This window comes from Balaenoptera physalus, assembly GCF_965194825.1.
Source record: "Balaenoptera physalus genome assembly, chromosome: 4".
NCBI lineage: Eukaryota > Metazoa > Chordata > Mammalia > Artiodactyla > Balaenopteridae > Balaenoptera > Balaenoptera physalus.
In genome coordinates, this window is record NC_138891.1 from 27,625,140 (window position 1) to 27,649,693 (window position 24,554).

Below are 24,554 nucleotides of genomic sequence, written 5' to 3' on the forward strand. Positions count from 1 at the left end.
AAATGTAGTCAGAAGCCTTGTGAACTGGGGTCTACAGAGTGGTCCTGCAGAGTCATTGTAATTTGTTAGTTTGACATAAATATGACAACATTTTTATCCACAGATTAAGAAGGCCTGGAAACATCAGGTTATCATGACTTGATCCTATTCAACTCTAGGTGTGAGAAAACTTTAGATATATCTCCCTATGTGTAGAGAGGAGTATTATTAATACCCTGTTCCTCTAATCCAGCCTGAATAAAGGAAAACATACTAAAGAAGCTATAACATCCTTTAGCTTTTAAAATGTACATTCTACTAAGCTTTTACTAAATACCCATAAGAATGAAAACACCAAGGAGTTGATAATGTTTCCCATAGTAGCCTCCTTGCCTAGCAGTTTTTCTGGACTATTTTTCTTTCTTTTGTGTTTGGCACATAGAGTGAATGGTTCAGAAACACTGCTAACTCTGGCCACCTTGCCACCTATCAGACCAACTGCTGAGTTCCCATCCAGCAACACTGTGCTTCCTTCACCCTGAAGTACAAAAGGGCACGTTGTAGCCCTTGTCTCTACTTAGACTAATGACTCCTAAGCCATAATTTTACACAGCATCTTATACTTCTAAGAGACTTTGTTAAATGCAGGCCATGCAGCCGTATTTACAAATTCACTGTGCAAGCTCAATATATTGGAGGAAAAGACAGACAATAGCCTCTGCCAGAAAGTGGAAGGACCTCGTAGCCAGATATTCCCAAGGTCCACATCCTGCCTCTCAACCTACTAGGTGTATAAATTTATAAATGTGACTAACCCCCTCTGAGCATCAGAATTCTCATCCATAAAATGAGATCAAGAAACATAACTTCCAGGGTTTTATGAAGATTAAATAAAAACTATGTGTGAGAAACCACCCAGCACGCTCTGTGCTGCTTACCTGGTATTTAATAATGTTATCCTTGCACGTGAGCAAAACCTGTCCTAAAGTAAGTGAATTTGGGGAGGTCGACAGTTAGAAAATAAAGTCTACAAAGTTAGTTACCAAACTTAAGAACGTTGCCAAATTTTGGTAACAAATTCTTTCAAATCAAGTCTTACTGAAAGGATTTATTTTATGCTAGCACAGTGTAAATTGCTATCCACTTCTTACACTGTGAGTTGCTATCTGCTTTTTTACTTAGTATTCATAGCTATCATTGTGAAGTAATCAGGATGATATGTTCCATTTTACAGATGGACTAAAAGTGTTGTATAGAAATTGAGTAAATTTCCTAAGGACCACTCCAGTGGTAAGGAAAAACAAGCAAAATTAACCCTCTTCTCTAGTTTCTCCTTTGCAATTATCCTTCACACCAGGGCTTAAGATCAAAATATATTTTTAAAAGTTTGTTTTACAAACAGAATTGGAATCAATAAAATATAAATAACTTGAATTGCAATTTGACCTGAGACCATGATTCCTGAAATTGATGGTTTTGGAAGTTCTCACTTCCTGCCTCTTCCTGTACAGGCTACTTCCAGTCCTAACGTGCTAACATCAATTCCAAAGACAAATAAAACCAGAAAATAATTCAAAACAGGCTTTCACTGATGGACTGCTGTCGCTGCGTTTAAGGTCACTGAAGGGAAGACCAGGACACATAAGCTTGGAAGTATATAATGTCTTGAGTGGCTCTAGGACTCTGAGGGTAGCAGAAACAATATTGGGAATGAAGGAAATCAATAAAGAGTCAGACTGAATTATTATAAACTAAAACCAATAAACAGCACCTGGACTCCAAGACTACATGACAAAATAATCCAATAATTCACTGTAAAAGTAAGAATATGTATGTCAATGCTGGAGCATCTGTAATTTCCTCAGATTAGAGAGGTTAACAGCATATGCACCATTATTAAATGTTGAACTCTGTGGAGATACCAATTTATTCCAGTCTCTTGTCACGTAAAATTTTATCATTATAACCTAGATATATTCACTAAATTGATGATGCTTTAAAAATGTGTATTTTCCCATGCTGCTCTCTAATTTACAAAAGAATTCAAGTTCAAGGGCACATTTCTAGGAGCAGCTTTACCTTAATGACCCCTTGGTTAAACCCTTTGAGACTATCTTATTTTTATGTTCAGGTTCTCTGTGGCTGTGAAAAGTGAATGCTGTTACTGGAACTTAATTTTGTTATTTTTCCTGCTGACATTTAGGAGACAACTATACGAGCAGTTTCTGTTCATCCTCTGAACCACAATATAAAAATCCATATACTATGGATTACTATGAGTGAGGCTGAATATGCTTTCCAACTGTAGGCTTGGTCCATTTAGAATTAACTCCTCAGGTCAATAGGAGCAACACTTTATTTCATAAGCTATTGTTTCTATGCAGAGAATGTACTAGAAAGTATGAACCTAAGGAAGGGTTGGCCAAGTTGATATTTTGGTTCTAAATTTCTAACATTAAAAATAATACTTCCAAGTTAATGTTTAGTGTTTGTACATATTGTTGAAAATTTGCTTCCTATCTACCTGCTTATGTTGGCTTCCCTTCATCTGAAGAAGAAAATCACATTAACTTGTATTATCTTGTGCATATAGGTGTCTATTTCCCTCTCATTCAAAGGAAATATTAATCATGAATTTACTTCAGATAGCAAATCATTATTTTTAAATAAACATTTTATTTTAGAACACTTTTAGATTAAAAAATTGCAAAGACTGTATAAAGTTCCCATATACTCCACACCCAGTTTATCCTATTGTTAACACCTCATAGTAGTAGTATGGTACATTCATTATAATTAATGAACCAATATTGATATATTATTATTAACAAAATTCCATATTTTATTCATACTTCCTTAATTTTTAACTGAATCATCTCCTTCTGTTCCATGAACCTATTCAGGTTACCACATTACTTTTAGTAAGTCACATCTCCTTAGGCATTTGCTGACTGAGACACTTTCTCAAACTTTTCCTTGTTTTTGATGACCTTGACAGTTTTGAGAAGTATTGACCAAGTGTTTGGCAGAATGCCCCTCTATTGGGATTGGTCTTATACTTTTTCTCAGGGTTAGACTGGGCTTGTGGGTTTCTGGGAAGAAGACCACAGATGTAAAGTGACATTTTCATTATATCATATTAAAATGACATCACCATTAATATTGATCTTGATCATCTGACTGAGGTAGTGTTGTCAGGTTTCTCATTGAAAAGTTACCGTTTTTCTTCTCTTATCATACTATAATCTTTGGAAGGAAGACAAGCCAAAAAGGAAGTCAAGAGGGAAAACAAAAAAACAAGGCTGGTTCAAAACTCCACTTGCACTACTCGATTTTAAGACTTACTTAAAACTGCATTAATAGAGGCAGTGTGGTATTGGTGAAAGAGGAGATACATAGACCAATGGAACAGAATACAGAATCTGGAAATAAATCCACACAAATATAGCCAGCTGATCTTGGAAAAAAAGCAAAGGCAATTCAGTGGAGAGCGTTTTTTTCAACAAATGGTACAGGAACAATTGGATATCCATATGCAAAAAGATTTAGACACAGCCCTGAAGAATTTAGCTTAAAATGGATTATAGGGCTAAATGTAAATATAAAACTATAAATCTTTCAAATAAAACATTGGAGAAAAATTTGTGACATTGGATTTGGTGATAAATTTTGATATACAACACTAAAAGTATGAACCATGAAAGAAAAGATGGATAAGTTGAACTTTATTAAAATTAAAAATTTGGGCAAAAAAAAGCAACCTATTAAGGGAATGAAAGGAGAAGCCACAGAGTGGAAGACATTATTTGAAGACAATATTTAATAAAGTATTGTGTCCAAAATATGCAAATAACACTTGAAACCCAACAATAAGAAAACACACAAACCAATTAAAAAATGGGGAAATATCTAAACACTTTGTCAAAAATGATATACAGGTGTCAAGGAAGCATTTGAAAAGGTGCTCAACCTTATTGGTCATTGATGAATTTCAAAGTAAGACAACAATGAGATATCACTACACACCTGTTAGAATAGTTAAAATAGAAAACACTGACAACACCAAATGCTGTCGAGGAGATAGAGCAATAGGATTGCAAAATGATGTAGCTACTTTGGAAGACAGTTTGACAGCTTTTTACAAGGCTAACCATAGTCTTACCACATGATTTTAGTAATCATGTCCTACGTATTTACCCAACTGATTTGAAAACATTTCCACACAAAAACCTGCATGTGAATTTAATAGCAGCTTTATTCATAATCACCAAAGCTAGAAGCAACCAAAATGTTCATGAAGAGGTGAACTGAAAAACAAACTGTGGTGCAGCCGTACAATGAAATATTATTCATTAGTAAAAGGAAAGGAACTCTCCAGCCATGAAAAAACATAGATGAACCTTAAATGTAATTGCTAAGTGAAAGAAGCCAGTCTGAAATGGCTACATATTATACGATTCCAACAATTCGATGATTTGGAAAATGCATCCCATTAGGTGAGACAAGAAGACTAGAGGGGGCTGGATTGTGAAGAATGCCCCTTCCCCACGTGGCATAAGCTCTGGTGAAGTGTCTTCCGTGGAAATGAAGCCTTTGTTATGGAGAAATCTCTGCGTTTATTTCACAGTGTTTACTTTTCCCCTTTCCCTACCAGAGCCAATAGGGCGGATCTTTCTCACATCTCACCAGGAGAACCTAGTGGGGTTTCTGGAGGTAAAACTCATTAACGTGTGGTGGCCTTTCCAAGACACTGCCCCCTAAAAGTATCACTTTCATGATAGTCTGCACTCAGCCTCCAGAAATGCATCAAAATTACCATTTGTGTATTCTCACCAGTGGCTCTGTTCCAGGTCTGAATATCTTGCTGTGGTTCTCTAGATCTGCCTATCTTTTAGAATTTTGGGATTGTGGTCTACATTGCCATCTAAGTTGTACGATAGTTTCAAGAAAATTGTTGATTTTCTTCTTGTTTGGTTTTTTGCTGTTGTTTTAAGGATGGCAGTCATAACTTCCAAATTCTTTACATTTCAAAGCTAAAACCAGAAACTAATCATTATGATGTTTTAAAGTATGTAATGATGAATTGAAAGGGGTTATTAGTATAGATTAATACTGGAAGAAGAATATTCCAAAATAAGAAACGTTATTACAAAGACAATTTCTGTATTGTGAAGTGAGAGGAAACAAGGAGATGCCATTTTTAGGGGAGTTATTTTCATCTTCTCCATTTTATTGCTCATATGATACAATGGAGTCTCCAGAAATTGCAATGGATAATGAATAACTAATAAAGTATGAGAATTTCTTACTAAAATTTAGATGAGTTAAGGTGATTTGGATTATTTGAAGCTTTATGAATAATTATGAAAACGCAATGCCCAGTTGAATATTTTTATTCATGAAAATCAATATTTTATGACAAATCTCTATTGTCCTAATCTAGGTGATTGTGAATAGACAGGTAATCAGCTTGCTCACAGATAAAGATCAAGGCGGTGCCACAGTGAGAACCAAGACCCATTCTGCTTCCTTTGACTTTGCTGTGATTCAAAGCAGTTAAAACATTATATTCTAAGGCAGAAATCCTTTTTAAAAATATTTTTTTGTTTTGCTTCTTTAAGTAAAGAATAGCAGATATTTGTGAAAATTATATATTAATCCCCTGGTGAACTTGACAACTGAGGACGTCTGTAATATTTCAACAAGCTTACCAAATAAAGATTTCAAAAGCAGTGTCTAAAATCATAGTTCTCAAACTGGGTACTTTGACACCCCAAGGTACTGCAATGAACTGTCAGAAATACCCTGGATATTTTAGGTTTTTGAGGATATCAATGATACTTGACATATCCTACACCATGTGAACTATTAGCTCAAGGTAGCTTATTGGTTTATCATTAGATCATGCTATGTAAGTTTTGATGTTGTCATATCTTTGCATAACTGTGTTTATTTTAGTTTCAACTACAAGACAAGTACAACCATCAGTGTAGAATAGGAAATGAGTAGTCTTTCCAGTCTAATGCTAAGGTTTAAGAATATGTGCATTGCCCAAGAAGCATACACATTTCATTAGTAAGAATTTGTACTTATTTCAGAATGAAATAAAAATTTTTCTTCAATTAATGTGTGTTCATGTTTCATATAACTACTAAGTTGTTGGATATAAGTACTTAGTTTAGATCTAACTACTTTCAAAAATGAAAATTCTTAGGTATTCCTTTTGGTCTCAGGATAATATGAAATAATTAGGGAGACTCTAGGGATGCCAGAAACCAAAAAGTTTGAAAGCCTCTTGGCTAAAACATAAAGTGAAATGGAATTAAAAACAAAGGATCAAACAGGAGAGGCGCGCACACACACACAATTGAGGAGAGTTTAGAATATAGTGTGTTATTTATAAATTTTAACAATGCAAGAGAGAAAGAATGAGGACAGCACGTTGCAAAAGCAATTATCCTCGTCATCTACGGGAAAATAACAGAGATTGGAAAGATGATGATATAAGGAAATCATTAATGGTGCTTCATAATTCTACGTTTGATTTTTAAGGTACAAATTAATTTTTTGTGACACACTGTAGTTTAAATTTTTGTTCCATTAGATAATTGGGCTAGAGAACCTCTTTACTTCAACATATAAAATTCTATAGCTCAAACGCAGGCCCATAGTGTCAATGGACATGCAGTTCATATGGTTTCTGTATTTATTTGCACTCTCCTTATAGACATGTCTTTTGTTTTAGAAGCAGTCAGAAGTATTCATGTTATTTAGAAAGAGGATTAGTGTTTATTATCTTTTATTTGAAGCATTACTTTTATAATTGCCAACATTAGTAAGCTGACAGGTCTAATTACATCTCCAATTATGTGTCTAAGATGTTATTTAGGTTTTTAAAGCTTACTATAGTGGCTATTTTTAAATGAATACTCCTAAGATTGCTTCTAAAGAAATCACTATGGAAAAATTCTAACTTGGTTAGAAACATACAGTATAGTCTTCAGTTTTGCTTCTACATATGTGATGTATACTATTTTCTTTATTGTGATAAAATATACATGACCTATTTTAACCATTTTTAAATGTGTGTAATTCAGTGGCATTAGATACATTCTCATTGTTGTGCAACCATCACCATCTGTCTCCAGAACTCTTTTATTATCCCACACTGAAACTGTACCCATTAAACCTTAACTCCCCATTCATCTTTCCACAAGCCCCTGGCCACCACCATTCTACTTTCTGTCTCTCTGAATATGAGTATTCTCTGTACCTCATATAGGTAGAATCATACAATATCTGTCTTTTAGTGTGTCAGGCTTACTTCACTTAGCATGTTTCTAGCTTCGTCCATGGGGTAGCACGTATCAGAATTTCATTCCTTTTTAAGACTGAATAATACCTCATTATATGTATATATCACATTTTGTTTATCCAGTCATCTGTCAATGGACATTTTGATTGTTTCCACCTTTTGGCTCTTGTGAATAATGTTGCTAAGAACATCGGTGTACAAACATATTCATATTGTTTTATACTGTTTTCAGAATGAATAGAATATTAATTCATGGAAATGCTCACTAAATGTAACATTTTGGTTGTTGTTTAAAAACATTGCTAGTTAAAAAACAGGGCCTTGGCACACCAGTTCTTCCTTCGAACATTTCTGACTGGAACTGATCCTACAATTACAAGTTACACTATCATGTGCCTTTACTTGATAGCACTTATTCTGGTTGTTCTTTAATATTTATTTGTATGATTATTCGATTAATAGAGTTTTCTCATTCCCTCACTATACTGTAATCTCTGTGAAGGCAGAAACTGTCTGGCTTTGCTCATTGTATTTTACATGTCAAATACAGTAACTGACATAAAATACAAACCTAGGAAGATACTAATCTCTATATACTCTCTAATATATACATGGTATACCAACTGCAATATAGACCGTAAGAAGACATTCCTTCAGGATAGCTTTACACAGTCTTTTCCCAATTTCAGTTTGTACTTGATACAAAATTACAGCTACTCCCATCATCTTAGCTCAGAGAGTAAAGCCAAACCTATCAGCACAGAGGGTCAAAACTGCTAGTTTTAACAGCCTTCGTTCTATGTCCTTTGATGACGAATCCCATCTTTTCCTTATAATATCTGAGATTTATTGAGCATCACAGTGAATGACATCAATGAGAGAGAATAGCTGTTAAATGATCAACTAATAATTTCTGTTACATCATATACTATTCTTTTAGAGAAATGAACATAAATTACTTGCACAATGAAAATATAAAAGCATTTTTAAAGATGCAGAATAAAGCAAGCAAATTTTCTTTCCTTTGTATGTATAGTGTAATAAAGAATTGTGTTTTTAACTTATTTTATCTTTAGCTGACTTCAATAATATTACGAGAAATATCAGTGGTGGTTGTGCCGTATGGTGCAAGTGTGGAGAGGGTAGTAGTTGACAATAGATAAAATGATGTGACCTGAATATTTCCCTTGGATATTGGCTCTTTAAAAGAATTAAGAGGGATAGTTAGTATTCAAGATTTCAGTACAGTCTTCATTTGTATTGAAAACTACATGCTGTGGAAACTTTTAGAATAGAACTTGAGAGCAAAGGGCTTATTTAGATTATAATTAAATAAAGTTTTATTTAAAATAAAGTAAGATCCAAAATAAAGTAGTATTCAGGCATATTGTTTAAAAAAGATATATGCATGTCTAGGTTAAGGAAATAAATGAGACTTAGAATTGATTTTCAATTTAATTGAAGGGATTATGTATTTTGTTAATATGTTAATTACCCATTTCTTTGTGTCTATATATAAAACATTTTTGCCACTCTTATTCTCTCACCCACCAATGTAAACTATTTTAAGAAGCATGTGCCACCTAGTCAAATGAGACCATCCTTGTTTCCCTGAGCATCACATCAATATATGCCCATCACCTTTCTGGAACCTGGAAACAGACGCCCTTATGGCTGAATATTACATATTATTGATAGCTTTAAAGGGTCCCAAATTATCAAGTGCCTGAGTCTTCCAAATTGTCTAATCCAAATTAAGTGAAGGACTTTAAAAGTCAACCCTTCAGTTGAAACACCCCAGGGAGAAAAATCAGAGCCCACATTATAAAGCTTATTAGTATTAAATCAATATTTGTCAACCACCTGATTAGTCAAAAAGGGGCCAGTGTCTTAGTTGGCAGAGTAGCTGGCATTGTTTGACTTCCTAGTCCCTTGAGTACCTGAGATGCTGCTCAATAGGACGGGAAGGATCATGTTGTAGCATTAACAATCCCACTTCACGATGAATATATAAGGGTCATAGAACTTTGTGAATCAAATTATATTGCATTAGCATCCAAAGCAAAGCCATTGTAAACATAAGTAGAATTCTTCAATATATTTATCTAACATACAGATAATTATAAAGTATGTGTAAGGTATATGGACGAAATAAAGACTAGATGCACACATGCACATACACATTTGTGTTCCCTCATATTTTGCTAAAATTCTCCTTTGATTTTTGTTGTGATATAACTTTATCCCCATATTTCTTTCATTTTCAGTATAATGCATGATTATTTCTGAACAAATAAACGTGTGTTATCCAATGAATTGGGTGTTTTTGCTCCATGAGATTAATTTCAAGCGGCAAGATGATTTGGGTACCTGAAAGCAGGATGTCCACAATGAAATCCAGAAGGAAGCTGTCAATTGTCAGATTTTCAGTTTCAAATTCTTTTTAATTGAAGTTTCATAAACTTCATAAAATGCACAGATATCCAGTGTTCAATGAATTTTCACGATTGTACATATCAATGTATTTATCACCTCGATATATGTGTGTGTGTATATATATATATATATATATATATTTTTTTTTTTTTTTTTCTCCAGAAAAATCCCCTTTTGAATTTTTGCGCTCAATCCACACCCACCCCCCGCCATGTTCAGAGGCAACCACTTGAGATTTCTATAATCAAAGACTCGTTTGTCTGTTCTTTGACTTTATACAAGTTTAATTCTACAATATGTGCTTATTTGTGTCCAGATTCTTTCCTTTAGCATAATATCTGTGAGGTTCATCCACACTGTCATGTACTTCATAACTGACTCCCTTTTATTAATGAGCAGTATTCCATGGTATGAATATACCGCAATGTGTTCATCAGATCTGTTGATGACTAGTTTAAATGGCTTGTGCTTTAAACATTCTGTCCAATAGATTTTTGTGTACTCTAGGTTCATGATTATATTCCCCCCATTGCTTCAAGAAGTTTAGCAATGCTAGCATTTTAGATCTAGGATTCATCTCAAATTACTTTTTGTGTATGGAATTAGATAGTTTGGAATTTTATCCATTGAGATAAACAATTTTTCCAGCACCTTTTATTAAAAAAGAGATATCTTTTCCTACATTGACCAATTATGAATTGACCTATAATCAAATTCATATCACAATGTCTTGATTATTGTAGTTTTAGTGTAATTCCTGTAGTCAGATATTTTAAGTATTCCAGTTTTGTTCATTACCAAATTTTGCTATATGAGATACTTTGTATTTCTAAGTAATTTTTAGAATTGTTTGTCAAATTCTAGAAAGCCTATTAGAATTTTCATTGCAGCGTATTGAATATATAAAATAATTCGGGTAACATTAAGTCCTAACAATGTTGCTTTTTCCAAATCATTAACATAGTATATCTCTTTGTTTAGTTGTCTTCTTTAATTTTTGTTTTTAGTGTTCAGGATAAGTTTGGCACATTTTGCACTAGATTTATTCCTAAATATTTTTTATTCTTTTGAAATTACATTTTTTGTATTTTATAGCTATAACATAGAAATACAATTTATTTCTGTATTTTGACATATTTGACATTGCTAAGTTTATTAGTTCTTGGGGGTGTTTTGTAGATTTTTTTTATAGTTTTCTATGTACATAATCATGTTGTCTATGAATAAAAAGTTTACTATGTTATTTTCAATCTCATGTACCCTTTGCTTTTTTGACTTATAATGTCTCAGGCCTCCAGTGTTATGTTGAATAAAACAATTGTGAGGAGATAACCTTGAATTATGTCAAATCTTAGGAGGGAAACATTCAGTAATTCACCATTAAATATTATTACAGCTGAAGGATTTTCATACATAAATACCTTTAATCAGATTGGCTGTTTTCTCCTATTTCTTTCTATATCTAGTATGCTGAATTTTATGTGATACCACAGAAAAAGAAAATTACAGGCCAATATCAGTTTGAACAAAAATACAAAAATCCTCAACAAAATATTAGCAAAGCAAATTGAACAATCCGTTAAAAGGATCATACATTATGATTAAGTGGGATTTATCCCAGGGATGCAAGGATTTTTCAATATCTGCAAATCAATCAGTATGATACTACATATTAACAAAGGATAAAAACCCTACGATCATCTCAACAGATGTAGAATGTAGTTGGAATCATACAGTATGTAGCCTTTGCAGTTTGGCATGTTTCACTTCGTAAAGTGCATTTCAGGTTTCACCGTGTCGTCACATGGCATGATAGCTCTTTTCTTTTTAGTATTGAATAATATTCTACTGTTGGATGTACCGCAGTCTGTTTATTCCTTCAAGTACTGAAGAACATCTTGGATGCTTTCATGTTTTGGCAATTATAAATAAAGCTGTTATAAATACTCATGTGCAGGTTTTTGTGTAGACATAAGTCTTCATTTCATTTGTGTAAGTACCAAGGAGTGTGATTGCTGGATTGTATGGCAAGAGTATGTTTAGTTTTGTAAGAAATCACCGAACTCTCTTCCAAAGTGGCTGTACCATTTTGCATTCCAACCATTAATGTAGGAGAGCTCCTATTGCTCCATATTTTTGCCAGCATTTTGTGTTGTCAATGTTCTGAATTTTGGCTATTTTAACAGTGTAGTAGTCTTGTATCTCACTGTTTTTTAAAACCAAATAGATGTGTAGTCTTGTATCTCACCGTTTTTTAAAACCAAACAGCCCTTTATAGATTTAGATTGAGAGTTTCTCCTCTTTTTCTTTTCCTTCCTGCCACATTCTTGCAATTAATTCAAAATCCACATGCACGCTCTCAAATGACTAATAGAGTAGAATAACCTGGGCCATGGAAAAACTTCTTGATTAAAATACAGAATTCGTTTCTTAGCAACTCCCCTCTCTTAGTTATTTTACTCCTCTAATTCTTAGTGTCTTGATCTGTAAAGTGGGGATAGTAATAGAATCTACCTCATAAATTTGTTGTAATCTGTATAAAGCATTCAATGCAATGATAGGAAAAAGCAGGGCTCAAAAACGTTAGCTATTATTTGTATTACTACTACTACTATTTTGAAGCTGTATAATACTCCTATATTAAAAAACAAAAACAATGTCTTTCCTATAGTAGGCATATTGGTTACTTAGTGGATTGGTTCACAATAGTTCCTCTAATCAGGAACCATGTCTTATTCCTCTTCACAGATCCAATGTCCAACAGAGACTGTGGTAGCACTAAGTGAACGGTTGAATGGACAAATGTATAACCAGAGCTAAAATAGATACCAGATTTTCAAAGTTGATGCCAAACATAATTAAATAGTAAATCTAATTTAGGACATATGAAGTGTAAGCTGTAGTTGTGTCTTTTAACTTTTTAATATGATGAACATGTTCTGTGGGGAAATACTTATATTGAGTAAAACATAGTTTCTGCTATCATAGAATTGATGTTATCATGAGAGTCATTACTGAAAGAGATATACAAAGCAGTAGGATTTTCCTTTCCACACTGTGACTGTGTGTGTTAATTCTGTTGTCATATTAAAGTATAAAAAATAGAAAAAGTCACAATTTATTCTAAATAAAATACACAAACTCTGGGAAAGAATCTTTAAGTTGTCTCCTACCTAATGTTTAAATTTATTCATTCACCTTTCAGCAACCCTAGGCTAAGAATTTTTCTAACCCTCAGGGTGATTTCATAAAATAATGAAAGCTCACAGTCTAAGAGGAGAGACATAAGAGTCTAACAAATAATAAAAATACAACATAATACAATCCATTATAAATTATGCACAAACGACTCTCCCATGTGTGCTGAACATTCTAGAGGAGACTTGAAATCATATCTTAGTTTGTGGGAAGAGCTGAATGCTTTTGTGTTTGATCAGATAAATATGGAGCATGGGCAGCTCCACATTTATCTAGTAATAATATTAATAATAATATTAATTATTATGGAGCATAATATTTAAAAACATATAAATATCTGCAAAAGATACTGCACACAGATCATTTTAAAAATATGAAATGGACAGAACCTTATAAAATGCATTTTTTCACAATCCAATCTTATTTTTGTTTTCTTCCTACTACTGTTTTTCCTAATTTTTTTATCACCTTCTATATCAATTTTGTAGAGAATTTCTCCTTCCATCCTACTGAAGATAACTTGTGGTAGATAAAAAAATGGCCATAAATTCTTTGCTATTTCTTCCACTGATAAATAAAGACTACTTCCCCTCTCCTTGGATCTAGTTGGCTTTGTGACTAGTTTTTACTGATAAAATACAGCAAAAGAGATGCTGTGCAGTTTCTGAGGCAGTCAAGAAATTTGCAGGTTCTGCCTCCACAACATAGAATATTTTGCTTTAGAACCACCAGGCCACGAAAAACCCAAAGGAACTAGAGAAGAAGTCATTTGAAAGGAACAAAGGCGTGCTGTACAGCCCCTGCCAAGCCCCTGCCTATAGCCAGTAAAAACTGCTATCCACGTGGTCAGGTATCTTGAATGTTTCAGCCCCAATCAAACCTCCAGTTGAGCACAGTCCCAGACATCATCATGTGGAGCAGAAAGATATACAGCTAATCTGAGCCAATGTAAAAACCCTAAGGGTTAGTAAACTCTTTTTGTTTTAAGCCACTAAGTTTTGGGCTCCGTTCATTCTTTCATTCACTCAACACTCCTCTGTTATGACGCGACACAGGGCCAGGAAAAGGCTGGGAAAACTGAGACATAACAAGACAGGTCGCCTTGAAGAGCTCTTGGTCTAGGCTAGCAGCATCTATGGAAGTGCCTGTGATCAATGCGGTGAGAGCTACTCCAGGCTGTGTACAAAGCCTCCTCTTCCAGGAAGCCCTCACAGATTGCTCCATCACTGTGAACTCATCCTTTGCTGGAGTCCTATAGATCCCAGTCTCTGTTCTCTTTCAGTGCCTTGTTTTCTGCCCTGAAAAATTCACTTTCTTTTATTGGCAAAAAAAGCAAAACAAAAACTAAAACAAAAACATAGCAAGAGACAGACAAAAGAGATGCCTATGGTTTTCTAAATTTTTCTTCTAATTTTTACCATGGATTATTCTTATGGTCATGGTCTTCTCTGAATATTTTCCCACTGGCACCTACATGTGAGTGTGTGTGCAAATGCTCACATGTGCAGACATACACATAGTCTAATCCTTAAGTAAGAGTCGATTATTCATGAAAATTAGCCCTTTCAGTTTGCAGTGTCTCACTACAAGTTTCCCTATCTTTGTCTCTACTTTGTTGATGTTATGAAGTTAAAATAAATTTTTGAAAGTTAGTTTAGGGAGCATGGGTGTTCTGGAAAAAAAGATGAACAAATACATTTTGAAATCACTTCTTAAAAAAGTGTCACACAGGGGGCTTCCCTGGTGGCGCAGTGTTTGGGAGTCTGCCTGTCAATGCAGGGGACGTGGGTTCGAGCCCTGGCCTGGGAAGATCCCACATGCCGTGGAGCAACTAATCCCGTGCGTCACAACTACCGAGCCTGCGCTGTAGAGCCCGCCGCAACTGATGAGGGCCTGCGCGCAGCGGTGAGGACACAACACAGCCAAATATAAAAACAAATAAATAAATTAATTAATTTTTTTAAAAAAGTGTCACACAAACAAGAGTGTGATGCTCCTGAATCCTTCTGAGTTTTTCTGAGGGTAGAGAATGAGGGACTCCGAACTGAAGGGCGGAGAATGGGTGACAGGCAGATCATTTTTTTTTTACATTCTGTCAGTAGATGGGCCTGCTCTGTTTTGTTATGCCAAACGGGAGTGCCTCCATTTTTCACCATTGTTGAAAAGCCACGTCAAAATTCCTTCCCCTCTTATCCACCATAACTCAATAGTAATTGTATCTTTATAGACACTTCAGTGTTAAGTCAGGGGCTACCATTCAGATAACCTTTTTAAAAGGGTTATGGAATGCGAAAATAATTATACATATATATAAAATCTATATATATATATATATATATATATATATATATATATATATATATATATATATATATATATATATATATATGTGTGTGTATAATTATATATGTGCCCCTGGTTCCTGGCACAGAGCCCCTAAAAGTCTTGTAATTCCCTAAGTGATAAGAGCGCTAGGAGCATCTTTTGTTCTAATATTTGACCTTTGTCCCTTCTTTTCTTCTAATGAGGTGACTCTGGGTGGGCTCCTGGATAGCTTCAGGAAGGGGACTGGTCACCAGAAAAATCAAGATATGATTAGAAGCTTGGAACTTTCAGCCCCACCGTGATCCTCTGGGAAGAGGAGAGAGGCTGGAGACTGAGTTAATGATTGATGATACCCACGTGAAGAAGCCTCCATAAAAATCCCCAAAGTATGGGGTTTGGAGAGTTTCCAGGTTGGTGAATATATCCACGTGCCAGGAGGGTGGCACCCCAACTCCACGGGGCCCAAAGCTCCTGCTTTTAGGACCCTTTCAGGCTCCCCCTGTGTATCTCTTAACCTGGTTGTTCACCTGTATTCTTTATTTCATCTCTTATTATATAATAAACCTGTAAATGTAAGGAAGTATTTTCCTGAGTTCTGTGAGCTGTTCTATGAAATGATCAAACCCGAGGAAGGGAAGCTGGACTTGTGACTGGTGTTTGAGGTGGGCTGAGGGCAGCTAACTGTGGTTAGTGTCAGAATTGAACTGAATTGTACGACACCCAGCTGGTGTCACATAGAATTGTTTGATGTGGGGGAAAAATCCACATATTTGGTGTCAGAAGTATTGTGAGTGTAGTAGCAGTATGAGAGTAAAGGAAAAGCAGTGAGTTTTCTCTATAGACAGGAATTTATAATAAAGTTTTCTAAATCTAGCCGTTAAATGTCAGACACAATTCCACTTAAACAGCTGGAAATCATTCAATTTTCAAATAAGCTGATGTCTGTATTTGCAGATGAATCATTTAGATTCATTCAGTATTAACGTTGATGTCAATACCTTTTAAGGAGAACTAGTAGAAAGGTCAATATTTTCTCACTGAACTGATATACAAGTGGAAAAATAAAATAATTTATAGAACAACAATGAAATATAATTTGGGAACATTTTACGGATACTGAGAAGTTCAGTGCTGACACTTAGGTCAAAATACAGTCATTATCTTGCTATGTTTGAGTAAAGGTTAATGGATTTCATGATTAAAATATTACTAAGTGATTTTCAAAAGCTGAGTATGGACTACATAAGCATTGATTAGTTATGTCAAGCCTCAAACAGGTAGATTTTGCGTATGTATGTGTGCTTGTGTGTGTTGTTTGTGAATATGAATGAAATGAGCATACAACAGAACAAGTATATCAGAAGGGAAGCTTGTCATATATTTCATTATTTATAGAAAAAAATGTAGTTCTGAACTTGAATTATGCTGAGACAAAGTATATTCTATTTTCAAAATATTCTTGCATCTCTGTTTATACTGCAAAAGAAACTGCAGAGATGTACAGAGTACTTTCAGTCTAAGATGATTTGACTAAAAATGTTCTTATCCATGTTTGAAAGTTCTTTGCTTAGTAAGGCTTTGAACTTCCTCTGGCTTTAACTTCTAGTGATACTGAGCCAAGCACTTCACAATTGAAATGCACCATATCATTAGTACCAGATAGAATTTTCCAGAAAATTATTTTCTAATCACCGAACTCAAGGTTTAACATCTTCTCCAGGAAAAATTCTAAATCCACATGGTGAGAGGGTTCTCACCTCTTTGCAAGCCAGGAAGAAGCTGCCATGTGACAAATGTTTAGTGATATAGTTGTGTGTCATTAAACTATCACTGATGTGCAATAGAGACCTTCAGTGACTTCTCCCCTCTCCACCCACATGTTCTTTCCTAGTGTCCCCCCCTTTCTACCACCATGTCAGTTATGTTTTGTTCAGGGGAGATATGACACCCAGTTTATTATTTCCTTCATCACATTTTCTTAGAATTTCGTTATATGTAGGATCAATGACAGGCTTTATGTATAGGAGGAAGGAGATGGAATTTTAGCAGCTCTGTTCTGGAGGGATATAGAATTGTACCATTTTCTACCAGGTTATTGTGTGTGATTCCAATGTTAATCAGTTCTTTCCATTCCTAATTCAGCTTCTACCTTTTAGACCTTTCTGACTTACAGTTCCCTGCAGCCACCATTCTCTTCCTATTGTCAGTGGCAAAGTATTGCCTGCCATATCAGTAAACAAAGGGTGTTGCAGCCATCATGCCATTACATTGCAGCCCATCAATGGTGAGCCCTGAGGGAACTCAGGATAGAAAAAGATGCCCACCTTCTCGAAGTCAACTGCTGTAGCCACACGCACTCTGCCGCCACAGTTCACCCTGAGGAGATCAGGATGAGAAAGCATAGGATTCTGGCCCCAGGGAGCTGAGGTGCATATCAAAGGAATGATTTCAGTGAGCCCAGACTCTTGAATCTTCCCATACATAGAAAAGCACTAAATTCATTAACTTGAGATGTCTGGTTTTCTTTAATTAACAGTAATCCAATAAAGATGTTAAAAAAAAATTCTTATATATCCCAGCTCTTCCCTTACCTCTTTGGAGCCGTCCCTCAGAGCTATCTGAGATGCTGTCTCCCAGGCTTGAAGTCCTCAGAATATTTGCTGAGTAAAACTAACTCTCAACTTTCAGGTTGTGCTTTTTATTTTCAGTTGACACTATCCAGATAGAGAGACACATTTAGGTGTGGATTACAGCTTGATATCTACATGATAAATAAAACACTTTATTCATATAAATTTACAGAAAGGTGTATTTTCCTTTTTTATGAAAAAGTATATACCTAAAAGAAAAATAATGCTCATTTATGCCTACAATCAGGAAATATATTCTCATAGATATTTCATCACATTATAATGAAAGAAAAAATGAAATACAGTCTTGATATCACGCCCTATGATGGATTTAACAAATAATTAGATCTGAAATCATAGTGTTCGGTATTGGCCTTTCTAGTCAATGGCATGAAAGAACATTGAAAGCCTGAAATATGTTACTTACTAAATTCATCTATTCTTCATCTTACATAATTTTTAATCTTCAAAATATGCAATATTTACTTTCTAAATAATGTGTTATTTCTCCACATTATTGTTTCCTGGGGATAGTTTGAAGCAAAATTACAAAGTCTGATAAAAGCAGAATGTTTTGCCAGAGGGCTTTGTGAGACTAGAAATCTTTCATTGGAAAGTCTGGCACTGCCCCAAGGAGCTCTTTCTAAGTTGATAAGCAGGGAGGTTATGGAATATCAGTATGTCTGAAGATAAAAGGACATCCTTTGCAAGTCAAATGAAGATAACCTATTTACAATTTCAGTTTTACTTCACCACAAATGATTTGGAGTTTTCTAAGTATGAAACAAGGGAAAAAAACTTCCGTCTAACCTTCAGTGTCAAACAATAAAAGGAGCATTATTTACAAGGAAGTCGTGTGTCTCAGATATAATTTGAAATATATTAAAATAAAAAGATAACAGCATTGATGTTAGCAGTTGTAAAAGAAATAGTCTTTTCTTTCTAAATCCAATTCTCTATAAGCTTCAAATATTTTGGTTTTACTAAACTATAGTTGGACTTACTGGGGAGTTGTTTTGTTTTATTTATCTTATTGCCTCCTTTGTGTGCAGTGCTTTCTACATTTATCCTTTTTGTATATGAACAATGTAAACTATTTGACATATTTTCTTATAGCATACTCATGTCCAAAAAGTAATCTTTTGCATTTTATAAGTATGATCTCCTGTAAGGAAACAATAATATGTATGCCAGGCAACATTTGATTTGTTACCCAATTTGTGGAAGGGGTTCTGTGTATAGTTGGGGAGGTCAAGCATTAAGAAACAGGGTATAGTGACAAGTACAGACATGGATAAAAAGGAATGACAGTGAGAATTAAATAATCATAAAAGCTTAATACTGAAAGTTCCTTAGAGGTACTTGCTTTATACAGAAATCTTTTTAAAAGCTTATTAACAAATGGCTGTTTGGCCTCTGCTTGAACATTTCAAGTATAGGCATTTTGATGTTTGCATGCCAGTATTTTCCATACTTGAGTCACATTAATTATTATAATTTCCCTTTTATTAAAGCACTCCTTTAATATAAGGTAATATTAATCAACATCCAATACAAATAGTATTAATGTATGTATCAATGCAAATCAAGTATATTATTCCATCTAATTTCACTGATTAATTTTTCAAGACAGTTACACCTAAACTTAATCTCCTATTGTATTATTACAGTAAAGTTAAAGAACATTTTTGGGGGAAATAAAAATTATTCCACCCCACCAAATTATTTTTATTCCTATGTATTTCCTTTTTTTTTTTTTTTTTTTTTGTCTCTAAGGAAAAGAAAGTTCATTATTGAATTCTGCAGTTTTGTAACTTCTCCCACTTAGTCCTAAGTCTGGTATATAGACACAAAGAATATGCGTATTCTTTTTCCACATGTCAAGCCTTAAAATATGTAGGTAACATAATTATATTCTTTGGTTGAGTTTCCCATATCCAGGTTAATGATATCAGGTGACAATTAAAGATTAGTCAATGTGATTTCAGAGCCCTTCATGTTCCTGGGTGATCTCCTTTGTATATGCTCTGATTGATCAACTATAAAAGTATCATTCAAAGGGGAAATAGTGTCCAGATGCGGCCTGGAGACCAGACATAACTTGATGAGGGTATTACCTACATTATTGTTAATGCAGCTTGCATCTGTCTTTATTTTGGTGCCCATTCAACTCATGACTTGTTTTAAGCTTTCAGATAACACCTTTTTTTTTTTTTTTCACATGAACATCTGCCAATTTAGTTTTCCACCTATATTGAGGTGATAATCTTTTTATTGTGTATGCCTAATTTCAGAACTATACACTTATCTTTATTTTTATAGTTTATCTTTTAGCTACTATTTCATTTTACTTATTAATGTTAGGGAATCTTGATCTCTTCATTTTAATGGTATTTTCTAATTTTGTATCTCTACAATTTGATTAGCACAACCTCTATGTGTTTTCATTCAAACAGTCAATTAAATGTTTGTCTATACAGGGCTGAAGATGATGTAAAAAATGACATTTGCTAATGGTACTATACTAAATGGAGATAAACTTCATCAATCAATATTATTCAGATGTCATCCATCTTACATATGTTTATGTCAATTGACACCACAAACTTGTTTTAGGCACTACTGAATCAGCTTTTCTAGTAACAATGAGGGAAATAAAATTGTTTTGTATGACCATTTTCTTGATGAAATCTATAATGTTTTAAGTAAACACTATTTTCTTTTTAATTACTAGGTTCTGGATTTAGACTTTTATTGAGAAGATTGACATATTGTAGTGCTTGTTAAGCAAGAAAATTGCTGACTCATGAGCGTTCACACAGGACTTTATTATGCAATAAGTAGATATTACACTCATTAACATGTCATTGCTATAGTGGTGAGGTTTCTGCTCGTCTTCTACATATCCAAACAGCTTGAGAATGCTGTCTGGAAGGAGTGGGTCAGAGTTCACCTCAATGGATATGGCCTGGCCAGAGCCACCCAGCAGTATGGTGTAATGGCATCTCTTTTTCTTCTTTTTTGGAAAAAGATTTAAAAAACCTACAAAAAAATCTAATCAGAACTCTCCCTTTTTCTCCCAATTTGAGATACTCAAAGGACTTGTTTGTATGTTTCTTTTGTTTTTGTTTGTTTTCTTATTCTTAAAGAGACACATTAAAAAGATGCAATTCCTAGATATATAAAGAACCATCAGAAGTATTTTATGAAATAATAAATTCATCTATCTTCTTTTCTTGTTGAGATATATATATATATATATATATGTATATATATGTACACATATATATTTTTTCAACTTAAAAACACACAACATTAGAGTTGTGAGTTTAACTTTTATTCAAGGACTTACTGAGGACCATAGCCTGGGAAACAGCCACTCAGTAGCTCTGAGGAAACTGCTCTGAACAGGTAGGGGAGCAGCCAGTATATATATGATTTTTGGCTAGGGACTTTGTGCAGTCAAGAATACCTCTTGGTAAAAGATTACTGCTTGTCGCAAAGAACATATGTGTCAAGTTAATGATCTTAGGACTTTTCTATGAATGGGAAGATGCAAGAATCTGGGTTCATTAAAATTCTTCCGGAGACATACATCTAACTATTTAAGGGGGCTGCTTGTCCAAAGCACAGAGTGCTTCATCCTGTTATCTTAATTTCCTCTGAGTGCGCTGTCAGTGACTACAGCAGGTTACAGCTGAATTCTTGTAGAACTGGGTGGTGAGCAACACTCTTTATTCTTCTTTGTTTAATATGTATATATATTAAATATATATATATCTTCTTTGTTTTATATATATATATATATATATATATATAGTTGGAATACACTATGCATTGCACTGATAGGCAGGGAAATCTTGATAGTTGGTCCCTGGCAGTGTGTATGAAAGCCCCTCAACATGCAGACTATCACCTAATGTCTCTGTGATACACAACACTGCACATTTGTGATAAGGGCAGGAGAAAGATAATGTCAAGATATTAAAGAATATTTTGTAAGAAAAAAAATCAGAGATAATATCTTCACCTAAATACCAATATTTATATTTGTTTTGGTCTTTGTGTGCATACATAAAGCACAAATGTTGTATTATTTCTGTTTGATGTTTGCTTAAAAGCATAAATATATAATAATATATAAGTAAAATATATTTTAGATTGCTATATCTCATAATATCCAGCTTTGAGAGTTGTATGTAGAATTAAATAAAATAACACATACACTGCATTAGCAAAGTATCTGGCACATCGGAAGTTCTTAAAAAATACCTGCTAATATTTGGATTATAGAACTACTAGAATAAACATTCTTGTGTATTATTATTTTCTCCTTGTATATTTTCCTAAATATAAATTTTCAAAATCAAAATATCAGTTTAAATATTATAAGTTCTTTAGTGATTTATGACATATATTATTAAAATGATTTCCAAAAATATTATAGCAATCTAAAAATATGCTCTAACTTTTCCTCTCTCATATTTTACTTTCCCCAAATTATATGCTTCCTTAATAAGCCAATAAAATTACCTCATAGTTGCTTTAATTTAAATTTTAAATTTTTATCAAGTTGATTTTTTTTTTTGTCTTTGCATACCAAAGACATGAAATTTCCTCTTATGTAAACCATAGGCCTATGCCCTAATGACTATTTATCAGTTTGAGTCTTTGCATTTTTTTCTTTCAATTTTGCATTAGAATAATAAATATACACAATTCTATATAGCATAATCTAACAAAAAGTCTGCCTTTGTTTCTCAGGAATATTTTTATTACTTTGTCAGAAGCTTAGATGGTTTGCTGAACAGTGAACATGGGGCTTATCCAGGACAAGAGATGATAAAGATTCTTGTGGAGTTAACTTAAATCAAAATGGCCTTATGAGAAGTGGGTTAGCCCGTTTAGATGGTTTAGGATTTACTTGCAGTCTGACAAATCATTATTTGTGACTAAAGTCAACTATTAGGCCAGGGCAGAATGGAAATCTGGAAATCTGTATATTAACTGAATATTCTAACTAAAGGGTCTATAGATCTGGGATAAAACACTTGTATTGGAGAGGCCCCTTGGGTTTGAGAAAGATGAGAGAGATTCAGTAGTGCTAACACTATACTGGATGCTAGTTTCCCAGTCTAACTTCCTCCCCTCTTTGTAATTCTTATTTAAGTATGCCTCAAGTTTTAATGTCAGGTTTAGCCAATAAGGAGCTAAAACACACAAACACACACACACACACACACACACACACACATGATTAACAAGGCTATAGTATTGATTTCAGGGTAGAGGAGCAGACCTTATGATCTCACCATAGGCTGTAACCCTTATCTTCATAGTGACTAACAACTTGGACAGATACACTTTGTTGTTCAAGGTCCTATTTTCTAGGGTCCTAATTTAGGGCAGGGCTTTGACATGGGGGCACTTCAAGTCATCCTTAAACCACAGAGTAAACTTCCTATTTGAGCAGGGATGATAGGAATTCCCACAGAACTTAAAGCCAAAGTCTTAGTTATTTAATTACAAAGATCAAAAGAACTACCTATCACATATATGTAAGCTATCTTTCCCATAGAAAGTTTTCCCTTACAGGAGGCAAAAAAACTCTTGCAAGGTAATGGAAGTGAATTCCTTATGCCTGTTCCCAGCTTCCCCTTGGATTACTATTCCTGTTAGTAAATCAGGGTATTCTCATACTCTCTTGAAGATCCTTCCGTTAGAGTCTCAATTCGGAGATTCTTACAAATTTTTTTTTATAAGTTTAAATTTACTTTATAAAATATGTATTTAACACTGACAACAAATAAACTGTTTTACAGTAAAGGATATCTTTGATCATTGTTATTAGGGTCTTTGCTAAATTATGTTAAAACATAATGGAATTATTAATATGTTGAATCCATAATCATCATCTTTTTCCTTTTTTTTTGGCTGCGCAGCATGGCTTGTTGGGTCTTAGTTCCCTGACTGGGTATTGAACCCGGGCCCTTGGCAGTGAAACCACAGGGTTCTGACCACTGGACTGCCAGGGAATTCACCGTAGTCATCATCTCATATTAAATTCTGACCCTTCACTTTGGTAACTGTATGTCCTTGGGTAATTTACATAACCTTTCTATACCTCAAAGGATTCTTTACAAAAATATAATATCTTACTTTCTTTAAGATTATTTAGTTAATATACATAAAGTATTTTGCATTGCACTTGGCATAAATTAAGTACTTGATAAATGTTTGCTATTGCATATTGACTCACTTTAAATCAAAATTTATAATTCAGTAGATATTTATGCAGCTATAAATATATTTATTGAATTTCGGTTCAAAGTACTTTGAAAGAAAAAATTCCTTTCAAGGAATTAATTAATTATGATTAGAACATCAATTTAAAGTGTTCAAAAATACACCTTTTATTGATGTGCTTTGTTTTAGAATCAAATTGCTGGGATAAATTCATTAGATTACAACACAGTTCAAATACACTGTAGAGAGTAGAGCAATTCCCCAGACATACACATTCTACCAAAAAAGAAATTGTCTTGAGATGAGAATTTAAGAAATAGAAGAACAGAAACCTCACATGCTCCTTATCAGAAAAGAAATACACTATTTGCAATTCAGAGTGAGAGAACACCAGAAGTAATGTGCAGAACATGTAAATTGGTTGG